The following is a 19623-nucleotide window of genomic DNA, read 5'->3' as shown; positions in this document are numbered from 1 at the left end:
TTTGAAACTCAGCAGTCTGGCTCCTGAGTCCATATTCTGAACCCACTACACTGCTCCTTTACAAGACTTTTCTGAGAAGTTTCCTGGGAATCACCCTATCCCATCTCTTCCCACTGCCATTTTATAAATTCACTTCTGAACCAGAGTCTCCCACTCTCTCCCCAACTTAACTGTCTACAATCAACCCTGAATGCGGCCGCCACCCTAACAGCCCTAAAGCACCAGTGGCCTACTCCTAGGGTTGTTAGGGATTTAAATGTGTGTGGTAGGGGATGGGGGTGGAGTGGTTGGACAAGATCCCAGAATGCAGCAAATGCTCAACAAATGTCGGCTCTTTCGAACCTCAGCCTCCTCAAAGAAACTAATTTCTTGGAAGGCCTTGATCTATACTTTTTTGGTATTTCTTAAAAGTCAACGTGATGTAATCACTTTGACACACTCTGGTCTCTGGACTTGCTCAAGAACCTCCAATGGCTCTTAGGACACAATCAGGCTCTGGAGTCTGACTTCAAAGGCTGGCTACTGCTAGCTCTGTGACCTGTGTAAAATGCTTAATCTCTCCGAGCCTCGGGTTCTTTACTTGCAAAATGTAGTAGCCACATCACAGGGTCATAAGAATTCAAGTGACGTGCCTAGCACAGAATCGGTCCCTCAAAACTGCTAGCTCTAATTATATCCTGTCTCGAACATGCGGTGTCCAAACAAATTTGGCCTCCCAGATTCGCTGGTCTCCCCGTTTCCGGCATACACACCTTCCCCCTAGAGACCGGGGCCATCACCCTCTGACCCGCTCCTCTTTCCCGACTTCTGCGTTTAACCGCCACCGTCCACCAAATGCCACACGCAAGTTCCCTAATTTCCCTCACAAAACTCATTTAAAGCGCTCTGACGGTTTGAGTGACTTTCCCCGAGTTCACCCAACTCTGCGGAGGCCACAGCCCGCGCTCGCACCGCCCGCCCCTCGGCCTCTTCCCGGGCCCGAGGTGCACCCGCATCCATTCACACCCCGCCCAGCCCCTCCTCTTCCAGCAGCTTCCCGGCTCCCCCGCGCGCCCGCCCGTCGCCCCCCACACCTGAGTCAGGCCCCCGGGGGTACGCCCCATCCGTCCTTCGCGGCTTTTCCCTTTTGTCTGCCAGAGACTGAGGGGCAGGCCGGCGCCCGCGTCCCGCGCGCGTGTAAGTCACCGCGAGGATGCGGGGAACTCGTGGCCGGACGGGGGTTCCGCGCTCGCGGCCGCGTGGGGGCCGGACAGGTGTCGGCGCGCTGGGGGGCAGGGGGCGGTGGCCGGAAGAGCCAGCTCCGCCCCGCGCGCAAGCTGCCGCAGGGGCAGCGTAAAAGGGAGCGGCGCCCACCCGCCACACTCCGCGTGGAGCGCTCCCGCTGCGTGGGCGTGGGAGCCGCGTGCGGCCCAGAGAAGCTCCGCCCCGCGCCACCGCGTCACGCACACGCTCGGCGCCACGAGCCGCGCGTAACGGTTAGTTGGGAAATGGTCGGCGGCGGCGGCGCTCGGCGCGGAGCCTGCGGTGCCCCAGTTACCCTGGCGGGTGGGAGGGAGCCTGGGGCGGTGGGGGTGGGGGGAGTTGGGCAGACCTGGGTCTCGAGGGAGGGAGGCGGTGGGCTGGGAGGTCTCGGACCCGGGAGCGGGAGATTCGGGCCAGTGGGGGAGGTTCAGGCAGGTGTGCAGGCCACCGACCGGGGAGAGGATGAGGTCTTGGTGACCTGGGGGAAATCGCTTCGTCTCCACCGGGAATGCTTTTGTTCTGGAAGAAACATGACCTGGGCTGTAAAATCAAATAGGGTTGACTAACCTCATGCCTCCGGGCTCTGTTGGTCAGATTGTGGCTCTCCGGCAGGCGGGAGGTTTTTCGTTTTTGGCGGTGTGGCATGCCATCTTTAACTTTCTAATCTTTAAAGTCTTTGTGGGTTTTTTGTTTGTTTGTTTTTTATGTGATCTCCACACCCAAGGTGGGGCTCGAACTCCTCCACTCTTAGCTAAGCGTCGCTTGCTCTCCGACAGAGCCAGCCAGGTGCCCATATTTGGTCCTTTTTTAATTTATCCTGACAAACTCACTTCCTCTTGTTCTTGATTCTCTGTGACTGCTCTGCCCACAGAAATTCCCCTTTCTTCTCAAATCCTGCCTGTCCTGTTCTCCATTGTCATTTTTTGTATTATGGGAACCTTTATTATGGTTGTACTAAGTTTTGCTTACTTCCTCTCCTTCGTTTTGAGTTTCGTTACGGTAGTGACTATCTTTGTAGTTCCCATAGCACATAGTTGAACGGTAAGAGCAACTTTTGGGTAATTACTATGACCCATGTAGTACTCTTTTCTTATGGGTCCAGTCACATCAGTTACATTAGTTAAATTAGCCCCAAATCTTATCTGGAGTTCATGCAAGCCTTTGTCATACCAATTGCAGTAACTTCTTGGGAGTCCTTTGACCCTTAAATTTGGGATTACTGTACCTGCAAATTAGAAATGCACATGCTTGGGGCACCTGGGTGACTCAGTTGGTTAAGCATCCAACTTATCCTTTTCAGAGATCTGGGGTTCAAGCTCCACTTGGGGCTCAAGGCTGACGGCTCAGTACCTGGAGCCTGCTTCAGCTTCTGTGTCTCCCTCTCTCTCTCTCTCTCTCTCTCTGCCCCTCCACCGCTTGCAGTCTGTCTCTCTGTCTCTCAAAAATAAACATTAAAAGAAATTTTTTTTAAATGCACATGTTTACATCCCTCTGCTGTGGTTGCAACACGTTGATGTTTTCAGTTTGTTATGTAGAAAACAATATGGCAGGGGAGCAGATCAACAATTTACTCTTGGTTTTTTTAGGAAAGTGGAATAGGTTGTTGAAATTGTTGTAAGTGTACTTTAAAGGAAGTGATTTTTAATGATAAGTATATTCTCGGGCTTATATTGTCAGCATTTTAAAACTCAAGTTTAACCTGTAATTGTATTTTCAGGTAACACAATTTCCTTATTGATATTTCTTTAGTGTCCAAAAATGCTTTTTAAAACAACTTTGCAAATAAGCATTTATCAGTATGTAGTGTAAGTAATGTTTAGCTAGACAAACAATACTCAGTGTTTTGTGGATTATTGGGCCCTCTACAGAAACAAAATAACTTTATTCCTTCTTTGAAGTAACGTGCTCCAATGCAGCAGTAATAATGATCTTCAGATTCATTCATGGAATATTAGACAAGTATGTATACAAGAGTGAACTAGAAGGAGACGAATTTAAGGGGCTCAAATTTGGGATGAGAACTTTCAGAGTAATGAATAAAATTGTGAAATAAAATTTTAGTCTGTGGTCTTTAGTTACCAAAACCTGTGATTTATTTTTTTCGTAGAACTATAAACTATAAAACTGTTTTTAAAAACTATGAAGCTAATGATAGTGTTACATCTTTCTGTAAGTAGTTCAACTTTTTTTTTTCCCCCCCAAAGAAAAGGAATAGCAACTTTCTCTGCTGTCTTCCTCATTGTGATGCTTTTTCCCAGCTTGGCCTCAAAACTGTGTGAAGTGGATGCTAGCAGTGGTACATAGTAGCATTTCTATTCAAAAGGAGTAATGTAGATGACCATAACCCTAATTACTTATTTGTTATTTTAAAAGAGCCAGTACATTTCTGCTTCAAATTCTGGGGTAAAACTCATCATATATTAATTAAAATAGTATATTTAGGTTTTGACTTGGAGAGCCTACTTTGGATTGCTGTAGAAAATAGCGTTTGTAGCTTGTATTCTAAATTGTAATCTGGAATTCTAAGCAAAAGTCTCCTGTATAGTGTAAAAAACTGAAAGATACAGCCTCAACCCTCCCTTTTTTCCACTATTCAGAGTCTAATGTCCTTTTTAAAATGTGGGGGGGGAAATGGGTCTGTATTTAGAAATCATGCCAAAATAAATTTCAAACCGGAAAGACAGGAATTTGTTAATCTGGCAGAATTGTGTTGACTTCGTGTCTGAGTTGTGAATTTTTTAATCCATAATTTTTCTTTTGGATCCTCAAGTTTATTCACTTTCTTTTTCTTTCTGAGTCTAAGACACTTGCAGTTTTAAATATAATTATGACCCTGGAATAAAGTTTTTAATACAAGACAATGTTACTATTAAAACTGTGATGAGTCAGTTCTTAGTGACCAAAAACTGTGACTTTTTAAAAACAAATGGTGAGAAATCATAACTGGCAACTAAACTCAACATTTAATCAAATCCAGAATGTATTATATTAGCTGTTCCAAGTGAAACTTCTTGTATCAAACAGCTCTATTGTGATTGTCTATGTAAATTTAAACATAAGTATTCATGAGGCATCTGGCTGGCTGAGTGGGTACAGCATGTGACTCTTGACCTCAGGGTTGTAAGGTCAATTCCCCAAGTTGGGTGGAGAGATTGCTTGAAAATAAAATCTTTAAAAAAGAATTAAAAATTCAAGTATAAGTAATCTGAGATGAATTAACCTTGTTTTTTGAATCTTAATTCAGAGGAAAAACTTATAAAATTCATGCCCTGGCGCATTTCTATTTAATGTAGTCTTAAAACCTGGATTGTTTCTTTTGAACTGAGATGTTATGGTTTCTATAACTCAAATGAAAATTTTAGAAACCTTTTTAGAAATACTTTTATAATCCTACTTTCAGCATAGGTAGGTGAAATGCTTTTAGGACAGGTACTCTTCGGTTTCAAATGGTGCAGCAGTTTTATGGAATTATTTTGCAAATTGTTTCACATGTACTCTGAATTTAAAATGATCTCTACTGAGATGAGAATGGGTGCCTGAGGACTTCTTTACCAATTCTTCTTACACATATTTCCTCTCCTTTACGAAAGGAAGGCTATCTCAGTCGTCCCAGTTCTTACTCTGCTGTACTGCCCCAGGCTATAAAAATCTTTGGGGAACAATCCAAACAAAGGGAAAAATCCAGAATGCATAACCCTAGAGAGAGAAATGTTGAAGGAGGCAGGACCATATTTCACCCAGACACAGACTCTGCCTTTGCTGATTGTCTTCTATGAATCTTAGAACTTGAAAGAGAGTAGCTTGTAATAGGAGTGTTTATCAACTCACTGTTTTGAATTCAAATGAGGTCAGATCTTTTCTGATGATGAGGACTGGCCAGTTAGGTTATAGAGTGGCTGTTTTTCATAAACATAATGAACCAAGTGCCAGGGTTTTGACAATGATACATCTAAGGCACATATAACACATGTACAATATGCCAGAAACTACATTATGTGCAACCATTAAACTTACCATTTTAGTAGTCAAGGTGTAAGGGGTACATATTTTCCAAAGTTCTTTTTGCAACAAAACAGTTGAAGATCACAGACTTGGGAGTCACTTGTATATACACCTACTTCCCTTCAAAGTAAATTTAGGATGTTAGGTTAAGAGAACATAAAGTGGTAAAAATTAAGTCTTTATATCATTCAGTATTTTGCTTGTTTTTCTGCTTCACACCAAATATGAATCTTATAAAGGATTATAGTTGTGAAAGAAAATTCAGTAGCTCTGTCCAGAAAGACCTGAGGCAAAGGATTTTATGGGATGCAACACTATTATCCAGAGTAAAAACAGAAACCTAGCTAGGGACCAAGTTCCTGAATCAGAACCAGCCAATTCCTTTATCAAGGATGAATTGTGCTTTGGGAAATCAAGGCCCAGTGGTGTTGGGGAAACTTTGAAATGGCTCCTACACTAACCATATCTCTTTTGTAGGGAAATGGACACTATGTTCTGTATTCTTTCAAGGACTTTTGCTTATCTTTGTTTGCTGCATCAAAGAATGGAAATGTGTGGAAAATTGTATTTGTAATAATTTCATGGCATACTCTTACCCATTCTGATGAATAGTCAAAATAATTGGAGGAAATCTCTGAAGGAGATGACTCTGTAATTGCTATCAAGCCCTAGAACAATGGTGGCCTCCTGTTCGGATATAATTCCATTAATTTCTGAGCTCCAGCAGCTACTTGGAAAATTCTAAATGTTAGGAGGAGACGTGTGGGCCATTTGTCCCAAATCACTTTAGAGCACTTAAAGCAATCTGATTGGTGGAACTTCCAGGCCCTGGTCATATCTCAGTTCTATTTCTCTGGCCAGGAGGCCCTGGGAAAGCCTGGGGCAAGGCCAGAGCTTTTCAAGGAACACTGTGGAAGAAGTCTCAAATCCTGGAGGAACAGAAGCAATGTGGAAAGGTTGCCCAAGCTCTTGATTTTTGTGGTAACATCAGCCTTATATGTGCATTGGTGTGTGTGTGTTTAAATGAGATTACAAATAAGGTAACATTTCTTAGATATCTGTGTACACATATACATATTATGGAGAATAACTAGTTCTGTAGGAAAAATTTTCATATCTTGTATTTTTAATTGACAATCTAAATAAAGCATTTTCTGGATATTGTGGATGACCATCGTTTTAAAAGAAAAGTACTAGGGCACTTGGGTGGCTCAGTTGGTTAAGTGTCCAATTCTTGATTTCTGCTCAGGTCGTGATCTCACGGTTCATGAGATCAAGCCCTACATTGGGCTATGTACTAATAGCATGGAGCTTGCTTGCGATTCTCTCTCTCTTCTCTCTCTTCCCCTCCCCCTGCTCATGTGCTCTCTCTTTCTCTCTCAAAATAAACTTTATATAAATGTTATTAACTACTTTTACAGATGAAAGAAAAATGTCATGTGAAGGCATTTTTTAAAAAAATTAAAGTGGTCACTGAATTTAAAATTCCTTTTATTATTTTTTTTTTTTAGAGAGGCTACAAGTGAGCGAGGGGCACAGAGAGAGAGAGAGAGAAAATCTCACAAGGGGCAGAGAGAGAGAAAGAAGTGGGGCTCACCCGGGACTTGTGTTTTACCTGAAGCGGGGCTCGTACTCACCCAATGTGGCACTGATTTGAACTTACGAACTGTGAGATCATGACCTGGGCTGGAGTCATATGCTTAATGATTGGGCCACCCAGGTACCCTAAAATGAATTCTTAATGAACTAGGAGTAAAACTTCTTATACATGATAGTGCATCTACCAAACTCTGGAGTAAGTATTTTTCTTGATGATGAAACATTGTATACATTACCTTTAAAATTACAAACAAGAATGCCAACTATTAAGGGCTGAATTATGTCACCTCAAAATTCATGTGTTGAAGTCCTAACCCCCAGTACCTCAAAATATGACTATATTTGAAGATAGAGCCTTTAAATTGTTAATTAAGGTAAAATGATGCTACATGAGTAGGCGCTAATCCAGTATTACTGGTATCCTTATAAAAAAAAGGAGAGACACCAGATCTTGCACACACAGAGAGATAATGTGAATACACAGTAATAGGGCAGCCATCTACAAACCCAAGAACAGAGGCCTCCGAAGAAACCAAACCTGCTGACGACATCTTGATCTTGGACGTCTACCCTCCAGAGCTGTAAGAAAATAAATTTCTGTTGTTTAAGCCACTTAGTCTATGGTATTTTGTTATGGCAGACTGAGCAAACTAATACCCCAATATTTTTATCTAACATTGTACTGGATAGTGAGCCCAGCACAAAAAGATAGGGGAAAAAAGTGTCAGACTTAAAAAAGGAGGAAACTAAGCTATAATAATCTCACATAACATGATTGTCAGTGTAGAAAACCTTAAAGAATATACCAGTTAATTATTAAAAAATAATAAAATGTTTGCAAATTTTTCAAATTAAAGAACAGTATTCAAAAATCAATTGTGGTGGTACTTATGCAGTAAGTTCTCTGAAAATCTCCTTCATAAAAGCAATGAGAAAACTGGCAAAAATTACTAAAATCAACTTTTCAGAACTCAGTTAACCAAAGGCTTATAATAACTCAATGAAACTGTATACCAGAAAATAGTAAAATCGAAGAGCAGCAAGATTTGTGGTGTTTAAACATGACCCATTCCCATCCTTCTCTCCCCAAGTCTATAAACATGATTAAAAACAAATAACCTCACAATAACAGTAGTTGTGGACACCAGCAATCTAGTGCCCCTGGTGGGCAGAATGGGTTTGGAACCCTCTAAAAGGCCCTATTCTCAGAGAATTGTCATTATTTAACATGTCCAGGTCTCTCCCAGGGCTTATCTTTATTTGATCTAATTCAGAGCTTGCTTAGTGTGAACAATCTTTTCTCCAGGATGTTTGTTGAAAACAACCAGAGGCAATTATTTAACATCTCAGCTGCCTGAGTTGGAAAAACAATTGGGACAAACAAAAAGCTGACCAAACAATTAAAAGGAAAATCTTGGGAATAAGATGTCCGTAGGGAATTTTTGAAAAGCTCTGATATAATCCTGGGACTCCAGAAGATCATGCACATGTACAAGACTGGTCCCATGCTCAGGAAGGACCTGAGAAGGCCTGAATTTACTACCTCTATCTGACCATGAAGCTCTGTATGAGCAGGAACTGAAGACTAAGGTAGACATGTAAGCTGCCTGCTAGAGACTTGAAAATATGCCACACCACACACATAATGCTCTTTTGCAATGCCTAGGAGATATCCTGATTCAAGGTATTTAGGGAAGTCTTTGTCCAGTTATTGATTTAACACTAAGCTAATTGAGCAGAGATTTCAGTGGCCACATATGACAAAACAAAACAACAACAACAATAAAGTTAACATACTTTGTTAAGGAAGTTATTTAAAAAAAGGCAATAGCAGTGTCAACACAAGCCACAAAGAGCAATACCAACTAACCCGTGGGGAGGGAGGGAATCTGATTCCCACAACTGTGACATATGTTATGTAAGATGTCTTGTTATCAAAAACAACAACAAAAATATGTGACACACAAAGAAACAGAAAGTATGGTCTATACACAGGAAGAAAAGTCATTCAGTAGAAACTATTCCTGAGGAAGCCCAGATGTTGGACTTACTAGACAAAATCTTTAAATTAACTATTATAAATATGTTCAAATAATTACAGAAAACCATGACTAAAGACATTGCGAACAATGTCTTACCAAATAGAGACTATCAACCAATAGAGAGATAATTCTTTAAGAAAAAAACATAGAAGTTTTGGAACCGAAAAGTATAGTAACTGAATGCAATATTTATGAGAGGACCCCAAAAACAAACTTAAGCTGGCAGAAGAAAGATTCAGGAAACTTGAATATAGGTCATTTGAAGTTATCAACCCAACAAAAAGAAAGAAAAAAGAATGAAGAAAATGAATAGAGCCTCAGAGACCTATGAAACATCAACTGTACAAACATATGCATAATAACCTCAGAAGAGGAGAGAAGGGGCAGAAAAATATTTGAAGAAATAATGGTCAAAAATTCTGTAAATTTGATGAAAGCCATCACACATCTAAAAAGTTCCACAAACTCTTCAACAGGATAAACCCAGAGACCCACAAAGACACCCATTCTAATCTTCTGAAAGTCAAAGACAAAGAATCTTGAAAGTCGCAAGAGAGAAGCAGCTCATCACAAATGATTCTTAGTAAGATTAACAGCTAGTTTTTGTTAGAAACCATGGAAGACAGAAGGCAGTGGGATGGAATATTCAAAGTGCTGAAAGAAAGACTGTCAACCAATAATTCTATATCCAGTAAAACTATCCTTCAAAACGAAGGAAAGGGTAAAACATTCCCAGATAAAAACTCAGAGAATTCATTGCCAAAGCCATCTTGAAAAAGAAACCGAAGCTGGAGGTATCACACTCCTGGACTTCAATATGTATTACAAAGCTGTAATCATCAAGACTATATGGTACTGGCACAAAAACAGACACTCAGATCAGTGGAACAGAATAGAGAACCCAGAAATAGACCCACAAACATATGGCCAACTAATCTTTGACAAAGCAGGAAAGAATAGCCAATGGAATAAAGACAATCTCTTCAGCAAGTGGTGCTGGGAAAACTGGACAGTGCCATGCAGAAGAATGAACCTGGACCACTTTCTTACACCACACACAAAAATAAACTCAAAATGGATGAAAGACCTAAATGTAAGACAGGAAGCCATCAAAATCCGCCAGGAGAAAGCAGGCGAAAACCTCTTTGACCTCGTCCTCAGCAACTTCTCTCTCAACACGTCTCCAGAGGCAAGGGAAACAAAAGCAAAAATGAACTATTGGGACCTCATCAAAATAAAAATCTTCTGCATAGTGAAGGAAACAATCAGCAAAACTAAAAGGCAATGGACAGAATGGGAGAAGATATTTGCAAATGTCATATCAGATGAAGGGTTAGTATCCAAAATCTATAAAGAACTTATCAAACTCAACACCCAAAAAACAAATAATCCAGTGAAGAAATGGGCAAAAGACATGAATACACACTTCTCCAAAGAAGACATCCAGATGGCCAACCCAACACATACAAAAAATACTCAACATTACTTATCATCAGGGAAATACAAATCAAAACCACAATGAGATACCACCTTACACCTGTCAGAATGGCTACCATTAACAACTCAGGCAACAACCGATGTTGGCAAGGATGTGGAGAAAGAAGATCTCTTTTGCACTGCTGGTAGGAATGCAAACTGGTGCAGCCACTCTGGAAAACAGTATGGAGGTTCCTCAAAAAACTAAAAATAGAACTACCCTATGACCCAGCAATTGTACTACTAGGCATTTATCCAAGGGATACAGGTCTGCTGTTTCAAAGGGACACAAACACCCCCCATGTTGATAGCAGCACTATCAACAATAGCCAAAGTATGGAAAGAGCCCAAATGTCCATCGATGGATGAATGCATAAAGAAGATGTGGTGTATATATATACAATGGAGTATTAATCGGCAATCAAAAAGAATGAAATCTTGCCATTTGCAACTATATGGATGCAACTAGAGGGTATTACACTACACAAAATTAGAGAAAGACAAATATCATATGACTTCACTTATATGAGGAATTTAAGATACTAAACAGATGAACATAAGGGAAGGGAAGCAAAAATAATATAAAAACAGGGGGAGGGGACAAAACATAAAAGACTCCTAAATGTAGAGAACAAAGAGAGGGTTGCTGGAGGGGTTGTGGGAGGGGGGATGGTCTAAACAGGGAAGGGGTATTAAGGAATCTACTCCTGAAATCATTGTTGCACCATATGCTAACTAACTTGGATGTAAATTAAACAATAAATAAATTTACAGAAGAAAAGGCAATATACATGTTTGTAACATTTTTCTTTTACCTGATTTGAAAGACAGCTATATAAAGCAATGATCATAAAACTGTTTATGGGCTTATGATGTATAAAGATGTAATTTGTATGGCAATAATACTATAAAAATGGGGGGGTATACAGGAGAATAGTTTTTGTACACTATTGCAATTAAGTTGGTAGTAATCCATACAAGATTGTTTTAAATTAAGATACTAATTGCAATCCATACAACCACTAAGAGAATAGCATGAAATAAACAAGGTAATTAAAGGGGCACACTTAGGGCGCCTGGGTGGCTCAGTTGGTTAAGTGTCAGACTTTGGCTCAGGTCATGATCTTGCAGTCTGTGAGTTTGAGCCCTGCGTCGGGCTCTGTGCTGACAGCTCAGAGCCTGGAGCCTGCTTTGGATTCTGTGTGTGTGTGTGTGTCTCTCTGTCTGCCCCTCCCCTGCTTGCTCTCTCTCACAAATAAATAAGCACTTTTTTTTTAATAAAAAATAAATAAAGGGGCATACTTAAAATATCTATTTAACACAAAAGAAAGCAGTGATGGAAAAATAGAGGAACAAAATCGATGTGAGACATAGAGAAAACAAATAGGGAAATGGAAAACATAAATCCTAGCTTATCAGTAATTACATTAAATATGAATAAATAAAAAAACTCCAATCAAAAAGCAGTGATTGGCAGAATTGATTGTGCCCCCAAAGTGAAGAAAACCAACATCGTATTTTTATTAACTAACTGAATAGCAATTTTATAACACATTTTTTCCTATATGTTTTGACTGTGTACCCCATTTTTTAAAAAGATTCAGTATGTTCGGGGTGACTGGGTGACTCAGTCGGTTAAGTGTCTAACATGGTTTTGACCCAGGGAATGATCTTGCAGCTTGTGGGTTCAAGCCCTGCATTGGGCTCTGTGCTGACAGCTCAGGGCCTGGAGCCTACTTTGGATTCTGTGTCTCCCTCTCTCTGTGCCCCACCCCCTTCTCAAAAATAAATAAACATTCAAAAATTTTTCAGTATGATATAGTGTCTTATTATTTCAGGTGTACAATATGGTGATTCAGTAATTCTATACATTATTCAGTGCTCATCACAATAAGTGTATTCTTAATCTCCTGTATCACCTGTCCCTTCACCACCTTCCTTTTGTAACCACCAGTTTGTTCTCTATATTTAAGAGTCTTTTTGTTTGTCCCTTTTTTGTTTGTTCATTTGTTTTGTTAACTTCCACATATGGGTGAGATCATATGATATTTGCCTTTCTCTGACTGACTTATTTCACTTAGCATCACACCCTATAGATGTATCCATATTGTTGCAAATGGCAGGATTTCATCCTTTTTTTTTTTAATGTTTATTTATTTTTGAGAGAGAGCATGTGCACATGTGTGCATGACTGGGGAAGGGGTGAGGAGCAGAGAAAGAGGGAGAAAGAGGATCCAAAGTGGGCTTTGCACTGACAGCACAGAGCCCGATGCGGGCCTCGAACACAAACTGAGATCATGACCTGAGCCGAAGTTGGACACTTAACTGACTGAGCCACCCAGGTGCCCCTTATTTGAATTAGCATTATACCCTGTAGATCCATTCATATTGTTGTAAATGGCAGGATTTCATTTTTTTATGGCTAATAGTCCATAGTCCATATATATGTATGTATATATATACATACACACACACACACACACACACACACACACCACATCTTTAGCCATTCATCTACTGATGTACAACTGGGTTTCTTCCATAATTTTTCTATTGTAAATAATGCTGCAATAAACATAGGGTGGGGCATATATCTTTTTAAATTAGTGTTTTCATAGTCTTTGGGTAAATACCCAATAGTGGAATTACTGGATCATATGGTGATTCTATTTTTAATATTTTGAGGAAACCCCATACTGTTTTCCACAGTGGCAGCACCAGTTTGCATTCTGACCAACAGTGCATGAGGATTCCTTTTTATCCACATCCTCATCAACACTTGTTGTTTCTTGTGTTTTTGATTATAGACATTCTGACAGATATGAGGTGATATCTCAATGTGGTTTTGATATGCATTTCCCTGATGATTAGTGATGTTGGTTATCTTTTCATATGTTTGTTGCCCATCTGTCTGTTTTCTTTGGAGAAATGTTTGTTCATGCCTTCTGCCCATTTTTCAGTTGGATTATTTGTTTTTTTGATGTTGAGTTGTATAAGTTCTTTATATATTTTGGATACTAACCTTTTATCAGGTATGTCATTTGCAAATATCTTCTCCCATTCAGTAGGTTGTGTTTTTGCTTTGTTGATTATTTCTTTCACGGTGCAGAAGGTTTTTATTTTGATGTAGTCCCAATAGTTTATTTTTGTTTTGTTTCTTTTGCCTCAGGAGACATAGCTAGAAAATTGTTGGCTGATGTCAGAGAAATTACTGCCTGTGCTGTCTTCTAGGACTTTTATGTTTTCAGGTCTCACATTTAGGTCTTTGGTCCGTTTTGAGTTTGTGTTTGTGTATGATATAAGAAATTGGTACAGTTTCATTCTTTTGCAGGTAGCTGTCCAGTTTTCCCAACATCATTTGTTGAAGAGACTGTCCTTTTCCCATTGCATATTCTTGCCTCCGTTGTCAAAGATTAATTGACCATATAATCATGGACTTATTTCTGGGCTTTCTATTCCTTTCTGTTGATCTATGCATCTATTTTTGTGCCATTACTATACTGTTTTGATTATTATAGCCTTGTAATATAACTTGAAATCTGGGATTATGATACCCCCAGTTTTGTTCTTCTCTTTCAAGATTACTTGGGCTATTTTGGGGTCTTTTGTGGTTCCATACAAATTTTAGGATTATTTGTTCTAGTTCTGTTGAAAATGCTATTGGTATTTGATGGGGATTGCATTGAATCTGTACACTGCTTTGGATAGTACAGACATTTTAACAATATTTGTTCTCCCAATCCATGAGCATGGAATATCTTCTCACTCGTTTGTGTCATCTTTAATTTCTTTCATCAAAGTTTTATAGTTTTCAGAATGCAGGTCTTTCACCTGCATGGTTCAGTTTATTCCTAGATATTTCATTATTTTTGGTGCAATTGTAAATGGGCACAATTGATTTTTTTAAATGATCCAACTATGTGCTATCTAGAAGAGACACACTTTAGATTCAAAGACACAGGCAGATTTAAAGAAAACAGATGAAAAAAATGACATGTCATGAAACAGTAACCAAAGGAAAACAGGAATGGCTGTAAGAATATCAGGCAAAATCAGGGCACCTGGGTGACTCAGCCAGTTGAACATCTGACTCTTGATTTTGGCTCATGTCGTGATCTGACAGTTAGTGAGTTTGATCCCCATGTCAGGATCTGTGCTGACAGTGTGGAGGCTGCTTGGGATTCTCTCCCTCCCCACCCCCCCTCTCTCTCTGTCCCTCCCCCACTCACAGTTGCTCTTTCTCAAAAATAAATAAGTAAACATTTTTAAAAATCACGCAAAATAGACTTTAATACAAAAATTGTTGGGGCGCCTGGGTGGCGCAGTCGGTTAAGCGTCCGACTTCAGCCAGGTCACGATCTCGCGGTCCGTGAGTTCGAGCCCCGCGTCGGGCTCTGTGCTGACCGCTCAGAGCCTGGAGCTTGTTTCTGATTCTGTGTCTCCCTCTCTCTCTGCCCCTCGCCTGTTCATGCTCTGTCTCTCTCTGTCCCAAAAATAAATAAACGTTGAAAAAAAAATTAAAAAAAAAAAAGACAAAAATTGTTACTACACAAAACGAAGGATATCTTATGATGATAAAAGGGTCAATCCATCAGGAAGACCTAACAATTATAAATGTATATAAACCTAACAACAGAGCCTCCAAAATACATGATGCAAAAATTGATGGAATTAAAGGGAAAAATAAACAATTCGAGAATAATAGTTGGAGATTCAATAGAGCTTCAATAGAACAACTACATAGAAACTCAAGGAACATACTGAAGACTTGAGCAACACCATAAACCAAGTAAACCAAAAAACATTCATAGAACACTTCACACAGCAACAGCTGAACATACACTCAAGTATTCATGGAACCTTTTCAAGGACAGAGCATATATTAGGCCACAGTCATGTCTCAATAAATGTAAAAGGACTCAAATGTATTCTCTGACCACAATGTAATGAAATTAGAACTCAACAATAGAAAAAAAAAATTGGGAACATGGACAAATATGTGGAAATCCACACATTCCTAAATAACTAATGAAGAAGAAATCATAAAAGGAAATTATGGAACACATTGAGATGAATGAAAACAAAAATACAAACAAAAATACCCAAACTTCTGGGATATAGCTAAAATAGTGCTTAGAGAAAAACAGCTGAATATGTCCATGTTTAAAATGAAAAAATATCTCAAACTAATAACAACCTTTTATCTTAAGAAACTTGAAAAACAAACTAAGGGGCACCTGGGTGGCTCAGTCGGTTGGGCGTCCGACTTCGGCTCAGGTCATGATCTCGCGCTCCGTGAGTTCGAGCCCCGCGTCGGGCTCAGTGCTGAGCGCTCAGAGCCTGGAGCCTGTTTCGGATTCTGTGTCTCCCTCTCTCTCTGACCCTCCCCCGTTCATGCTCTGTCTCAAAAATAAATAAACGTTAAAAAAAATTAAAAAAAAAAAAAGAAAAACAAACTAAATGCAAAGCAACCAGAATAAAGGAAATAATAAAGATTAGAAAATAAATAAATGAACTAGAAATTACAGCAGGAGAAAATCAATGAAAACAAAAGATGGTTCTTTCAAAAGATCAAGAAAATTGACAAACTTTTAGCTAAACTAACCAAGAAAAAAAAAAGAGAAGCCTCAACCAGAAATGAAAGAGGGTACACCATGTAATAAAGAATTAACCTCACCCATAGAGAGATCTGGCCTTTGCCCTTGGCTACTGTGATATTATCTCTAGACCTCTGAAACTTCCTGCCTAATAGGAGTGTCTTTCTTTGTCTGGAACATTTGGCCATATTGTATCATTTCCGACCTTCAAAAGAAATGGAAACTAAAGATATTAGTTTACCCTATGGGAAAAGCTGGAGACTAAGGGTTATCCATGTGAGTAATATGTAATCAAGCCCAATTGAAAATTCTGGACACTAAAAATTCAGGTGAGCTTCCATGGTTGGTAATACTCTGTATTGTCACACACTGTGTCTGAGAAGACATAATGCTATCCATGACCATGGGAAGAGGATGATCAAAAACCCTGCATTTGGAGGCATCACAATCCCAGACTTTAGCCTCTACTACAAAGCTGTAATCATCAAGACAGCATGATATTGGCACAAAAACAGACACATAGACCAATGGAATAGAATAGAAACCCCAGAACTAGACCCACAAACGTATGGCCAACTAATCTTTGACAAAGCAGGAAAGAATATCCAATGGAAAAAAGACAGTCTCTTTAACAAATGGTGCTAGGAGAACTGGACAGCAACATGCAGAAGAATGAAACTAGACCCCTTTCTCACACCATTCACAAAAATAAACTCAAAATGGATAAAGGACCTGAATGTGAGACAGGAAACCATCAAAACCCTAGAGGACAAAGCAGGAAAAGAACTCTCTGACCTCAGCCTTAGCAATTTTTTACTTGACACATCCCCAAAAGCAAGGGAATTAAAAGCAAAAATGAACTACTGGGACCTCATGAAGATAAAAAGCTTCTGCACAGCAAAGGAAACAATCAACAAAACTAAAAGGCAACCAACAGAATGGGAAAAGATATTTGCAAATGACATATCGGACAAAGGGCTAGTATCCAAAATCTATAAAGAGCTCACCAAACTCCACACCCAAAAAACAAATAATCCAGTGAAGAAATGGGCAGAAAACATGAATAGACACTTCTCTAAAGAAGACATCCAGATGGCCAACAGGCACATGAAAAGATGCTCAACGTCGCTCCTCATCAGGGAAATACAAATCAAAACCACACTCAGATATCACCTCACGCCAGTCAGAGTGGCCAAAATGAACAAATCAGGAGACTATAGATGCTGGAGAGGATGTGGAGAAACGGGAACCCTCGTTCACTGTTGATGGGAATGCAAATTGGTGCAGCCACTCTGGAAAACAGTGTGGAGGTTCCTCAAAAACTTAAAAATAGGACCTACCCTGACCCAGCAGTAGCACTGCTAGGAATTTACCCAAGGGATACAGGAGTACTGATGCATAGGGGCACTTGTACCCCAATGTTTATAGCAGCAGTCTCAACAATAGCCAAATTATGGAAAGAGCCTAAATGTCCATCAACTGATGAATGGATAAAGAAATTGTGGTTTATATACACAATGGAGTACTACGTGGCAATGAGGAAGAATGAAATATGGCCCTTTGTAGCAACGTGGTTGGAACTGGAGAGTGTGATGCTAAGTGAAATAAGCCATACAGAGAAAGACAGATACCATATGTTTTCACTCTTATGTGGATCCTGAGAAACTTAACAGAAGCCCATGGGGGAGGGGAAGGAAAAAAAAAAAAAGAGGTTAGAGTGGGAGAGAGTCAAAGCATAAGAGACTCTTAAAAACTGAGAACAAACTGAGGGTTAATGGGGGGAAGGAGGGAGGAGAGGGTGGGCGATGGGTATTGAGGAGGGCACCTTTTGGGATGAGCACTGGGTGTTGTATGGAAACCAATTTGACAATAAATTTCATATATTGAAAAATAAATAAATAAAAATAAAATAAAAAAACAAACAAACAAACAAAAAACCTGCATTTGGACTTCTCCCAGACTCTGCCCTGTGCATCTTTTCCTATGATTAATTTTATCCTGTGTCCTTTCCCTGCAAGAAATTATAAACATAATAGTTTTTAGTGAGTTCTGTGAGAGCTTCCATTAAATTACCAAACCTGAGAGAGTTTTTGGAAACACTTCACGGTTTTCCCTACCAAATTTACAATTGCTGTTAAAAGTGTGGGCAGTCTTGTGAGGACTGTTCCTGGTTGACTCAACTCTTTGTATATCATTACAGAAATAAAAAAAGGATTGTAAAGAAATACTATAAACATGTAAAAAAAATTATAAAACCTAAATGAAATTAACAAATTTATATTTAAAAAAAAAACTACCAGGGGTGCCTAGGTGGCTCAGTTGGTTGAGTGTCCAACTTCAGCTCAGGTCATGATCTCACCGTCCGTGAGTTTGAGCCCTGCGTCGGGCTCTGCGCTGACAGCTCAGAGCCTGGAGCCTGTTTCAGATTCTGTGTCTCCCTCTCTCTCTGACCCTCCCCCATTCATACTCTCTCTGTTTCAAAAATAAATAAACGTTAAAAAAAAAAAAACTACCAAAGTGAGTCAAGTAAATCTGAATAGACCTGTTGTAATTAAAGAGATTGAGGTAGTCATCAAAAAGTCCCACAAGGAAAACTGGAAACCCAGATGGCCTCACCAGTAAATTCTGTGAAACATTTAAAGAAGAACTAACACCAATCCTTTACAAGCTCTTCCAGAAAATAGTAAAGAAGGGAACATTTCCCAGCTTGTTCTTTGAAGCCAGAATTACCCTGATACCAAAACCAAAGATACCACAAGGAAAGAAAACTACAAACCACTATCCTTTACTAATATAGTAAAAATTCTCAACCAAATAGGATTAAACTGAATTCAACAGCATATAAAATGGGTTATATATCATGACAAACAGAATTTAGCTCATGAACATGGGAATTCATATGCAGATCAACATATAAAAATCAGTCAGTATGCCAAACCATATTAATGAAATAAATACCAAAACCACATGATCCTCTTAATAGACTTAAACAATGCATTTGACATAATCCAATGCACTTTCATGATAAAAACACTCAACGATTAGAAATAGAATGAAACTCCCAAGCTTAATAAAGATAATCTACAAAAAAAAAAAAAACCAAAACAAAACAAAAAAACCAAAACATCATACTTCATGTTGAGCTAATAAAATCTTTTCCTCTAAGGTCAAAAATAAGACAAGGATGTCCACTCGCATGACTTCTATTTCACATTGTACTGGAGGTTTTATCCAGGCTAATGATGCAATGAAAAAAACAAAGCATTCACATTGTAAAGGAAGATGTAAAATTATCAGAGATGGCATGATCTTATATACAGAAAATCTTAAAGAATCCACGCACATCGACACATAAATCTATTAGAAGTAATGAATGAGTTAAGTTTGTAAGATGCAAGATTCATATTCAAAAACTAATTATATGACAATACACCACCAATGAAAAATCCAAAAGCAAAAGTAAGAAAACAATCAACAATCAATTTACAATACCATCAAAAATAGTAAAATATTCACGAATAAATTTAAACAAGGAGGTTCAAGACATGTACACGGAAATCTTCAAAACATTGCTGAAAGAAGTCTTAAATAAATGGAAAAACTTCCTGTGTTCTAGATCAGAAGACCAGAAGGCTTAATATTATTAAGATGGCATTACTCTCCAA

The 19623-nt window shown here is 39.2% G+C and overlaps 1 protein-coding gene across 1 annotated transcript in view; it reads left to right on the top strand.

The window, feature by feature from the left end:
* Positions 1–1346: 1346 nt before the first annotated feature.
* Positions 1347–19623, top strand: part of LOC101081401 (monocarboxylate transporter 1-like) — a 45840-nt gene continuing 27563 nt past the window's right edge. Inside the window, exon 1 of the mRNA XM_003990493.4 lies at positions 1347–1475. The gene's annotated coding sequence lies outside the window, so the exon portion shown is untranslated. The remainder of the gene's footprint in view (positions 1476–19623) is intronic.

This window comes from Felis catus, chromosome C1, assembly GCF_018350175.1.
Source record: "Felis catus isolate Fca126 chromosome C1, F.catus_Fca126_mat1.0, whole genome shotgun sequence".
Classification (NCBI taxonomy): Eukaryota; Metazoa; Chordata; class Mammalia; order Carnivora; family Felidae; genus Felis; species Felis catus.
Note: the sequence above shows the minus strand (reverse complement) of the source record. Positions and strands in the feature narration are given on the sequence as shown.